This window comes from Sphaerodactylus townsendi, linkage group LG16, assembly GCF_021028975.2.
Source record: "Sphaerodactylus townsendi isolate TG3544 linkage group LG16, MPM_Stown_v2.3, whole genome shotgun sequence".
Taxonomy (NCBI): Eukaryota; Metazoa; Chordata; class Lepidosauria; order Squamata; family Sphaerodactylidae; genus Sphaerodactylus; species Sphaerodactylus townsendi.
The window spans coordinates 3663739-3667588 of record NC_059440.1 but is presented as its reverse complement, the minus strand read 5'-3'; positions in this window follow the sequence as shown (position 1 = coordinate 3667588).

Below are 3850 nucleotides of genomic sequence, written 5' to 3'. Positions count from 1 at the left end.
GAATGGTTTCCAGTTTGGTTCTTCGTGCTCTGGTGGAGTGTACAGCGGCCTCACTTTTATGGGTGGAAAATGTTTGCCTTGCTCCATAATAAGGGGGTGGGGGAGGGAAGGAATATGGTTTGCAACTCTTGTGCATGGCTATTCCAACACCCAAGACACCTGAAACGGATGCATCCCCCCCCGCCCAATGAAGAAGAAGAAGAGTTTGGATTTATATCCCCCCTTTCTCTCCTGCAGGACACTCAAAGGGGCTTACAATCACCTTGCCCTTCCCCCCCATCCACAACAAACACCCTGTGAGGTGGGTGGGACTGAGAGAGCTCCGAGAAGCTGTGACTAGCCCAAGGTCACCCAGCTGGCGTGTGTGGGAGTGTACAGGCTAATCTGAATTCCCCAGATAAGCCTCCACAGCTCGGGCGGCAGAGCGGGGAATCAAACCCGGTTCCTCCAGATTAGATACACGAGCTCTTAACCTCCTATGCCACTGCTGCTCCTGGTGCATGAAAACTGGTGCATGGTGCATGAAAACAGCATCCAGAGAAGCAGAAACAAAGCAAATTGATAATTTGCTTTTCACCTCTGCTGGTCTGACAGGAAAGCATTGAGGGCTAAATAGTTTCCAGAATGGAAGGCTGAGAATAGCAAAGTATCACTTACTGGGTGGGGACAGCCTTATTGATGCTCAGGTGGTGGGGACGGCAGCTGACCTTGTAGGGCTCACAGCAAACAATGTTCAGATGTGGTTTGTCATTGCCTGCCTCTGTCCCCAGATGTCATCCATGTCCCACTTCAGTGTGAAGAAGTTTGAATTTCTACCCTGCTTTTCTTGCCCTTGAGTCTTAAAGTGGCTTACACACTCCTTCCCTTCTTCTCCCCACAACAGTCACCTTGTGGGGCTGAGAGAGTTCAGAGAGAACTGTGACTAGCCTACGGTCATCCAGCATAAAGTCCTCCTTCATATGGAAGAGTGGGGAATTGAACCCAGATCTCCAGATCAGACCACCACTCAACCGCTCCACCATGCTGGCTCTCTGAAGTAAAATGAATGGGAAGGAAAATGCGAATGGTTTGCACAGGAAGTGGTTTCTGGCAGATTTGAGCTAGGGCAGTGGTGGCGAACCTACGGCACGGGTGTCAGAGGTGGCACTCAGAGCCCTCTCTGTGGGCACGCGCAAACCTAGCATTAAAACTCAGACCTAGGCCCCTTCCGCACACACAAAATAATGCATTTTCAAAACACTTTCACAACTGTTTGCAAGTGGATTTTGCCATTCCGCACAGCTTCAAAGAGCACTGAAAGCAGTTTGAAAGTGCATTATTCTGCATGTGCGGAATGAACCCTAGTTTTGGGAAAGCAGTGTAGGTAACCCTGTTAAGCACTGTTAAACCCCACTGATTTTCATGTGAAGAACTAAAGCGCGATCCTTTACCTGGGAGTAAGCTCGGTTGCTGGCAATGGGGCTTGCTTGATTCACCCATTGGAAGAGTTGCACGGTTGCTTCAAAGCAAAGCCACCAACTACCACCAAGCTTACTCCTGAGTAACGCAGGCCTTGGAGCCAACCATTTTTTCTAAACTAAAACCTCAGCATTCAGGTTAAATTGCCGTGTTGGCACTCTGCGATAAATAAGCAGGTTTTGGGTTGCAATTTGGGCACTCGGTCTCGAAAAGGTTTGCCATCACTGAGCTAGGGCTTTTCAATAACTGCAAAGGGCCAGCCCCCCTATGATCCTGGAGAGACTGCAGAAAATTTTTGCATCGCCCTTCCTGAACTCCTGCGGAGTGACCAACCTGCCTGGATGACTTTGCCTCGCTGAAAGAAGACACCTTCACAGTAACTCCACGGGGGTGGTGTTCTAAATATAACTAGGACTGCCCCTGCTTATCGTCTGAGATCTGACGAGATTGGCCTTGCCTGTGCTATTGAGCCTCTGGGAAAGGGGCCTGCAACCTGCGGCTCTCCAGATGTTCATGGACTACAAATCCCATCAGCCCCGGCCAGCATGACCATGGCCATGGTGGCAGGGGCTGATGGGAATTGCAGTCCATGAACATCTGGAGAGCCGCAGGTTGCAGATCCCTGCTCGAGGAGGTTATAAAGTCCTTAGATACATAAGAACAAGCCAGCTGGATCAGACCAGAGTCCATCTAGTCCAGCTCTCTGCTACTCGCAGTGGCCCACCAGGTGCCTTTGGGAGCTCATGTGCAGGAGGTGAAAGCAATGGCCTTCTGCTGCTGCTGCTGCTCTTGAGCACCTGGTCTGCTAAGGCATTTGCAATCTCAGATCAAGGAGGATCAAGATTGGTAGCCATAGATCGACTTCTCCATAAATCTGTCCAAGCCCCTTTTAAAGCTATCCAGGCTTTGGTCATGCTGATGACCTAACTCATTTCACCCCCACCATGTCTAGCAGAGGTGTAGCAAGGGGGGAAAGCACTGGTGCGTCCTATGCCCCGCTCCGGAACACCCCCGCCACACCCTCGCCACACGCCCCACAGGGGCGCGCGCCCAGTGCATCGCACACACACACACACCGCTCCCTTGGAGCTATGCCTCTGATGCCTAGTTTTTTATAGGACTGCAGTTTAAACTACAACCCTAGAGATCAGTTTAAATCAGTGGTGGCGAAGCTATGGCACAGTGTAAGGAATTCCATAGAGCAGAAATAAAAGGCTTTTTTGGTTGAAAGACCGTTTATTCAGACATCTTAGAAAGCTCACGTACACGACGTGACAGGAATGAAGTCTCCCGCCAGAACCACAGGTTATAACCTTCTCCGTCCCATCCCCCTCCCGGTTTCCCCAGTCCCATTCTCATGGGAACGGCATTCTCATCTCTTACTGTGAGATAAGGCCTCTACCAGAGTAATAGCTGCCGCTTCTGGCCCATCGCCTCGAAGTCCTGGAATCACCCCAGTCAAGGCCAAGCTGCTGTGCTTGGGAGTCCAAACACCTCATTTGAAAACTCTTTACACACAGGTGCCCAGGAGGGTGGCACTTCAGGAGCCCTCTCTATGGGCACGTGCAAACAGAGTCACCCTCCCCCCCCAGAATGCACCTGCTCTTAGCCACTGCTCTTAGCCACTATGCCACTTATGCACGATTTAGAGCGTTTGTGCGCACTAAGGATATGCAGCCCTTCTTCCCACTCAAGGCAGCTGCCTCGCATTCCTCTTCCTCTCACCCCTTCCTCCTGTATTATTGTCAGGCGCCAGCTCCCATTGGGCCTGGCATCCCAGAGACCAGCCTGGCTCCACAGAGTCTGGTAGTTCCTGCTACTTGCCCAAGGTCACAACTCACCTGGTACAGAGGCGGAGCAAGGGGGAACTGTGCCTGGGGCGTGTGTGTGCCCCGCACCCCTGCTGCAGTACAGCCCACCCCCACCCCGGGGCACACCTGGGGCATCGCCCCCGCCCCATGGACGCTACGCCACTGGCTTGCTATCACCGTTTTGGGGTTGGGATGGCCCATCTATTGCTTTGCTTTGTAACTAGTGATTCGGGCACACATCCCTCTTATCTCCCATTTCCTGGGAGCAAGGGGGAGTCTTTGGCAAACCCAAGATTCCATAACAATGCTTTCTCTTACTCTTCCTTGTCTGTGGCAAATTGTTTTGAGAAAGATGGGAGGGGGGAATGCCGATGAGTAAAATTCTCTCTGGCCCCTTCCGCACATGCAAAATAATGTGTTTTCAAACCACTTTCACATCTGTTTGCAAGTGGATTTTGCCATTCTGCACAGCTTCAAAGAGCACTGAAAGCAGTTTGAAAGTGCATTATTCTGCATGTGCGGAATGAGCCCCTGATTTACACCAGGGACAGGAGCCAGAGACCCCAGCATTGGCTACTCGT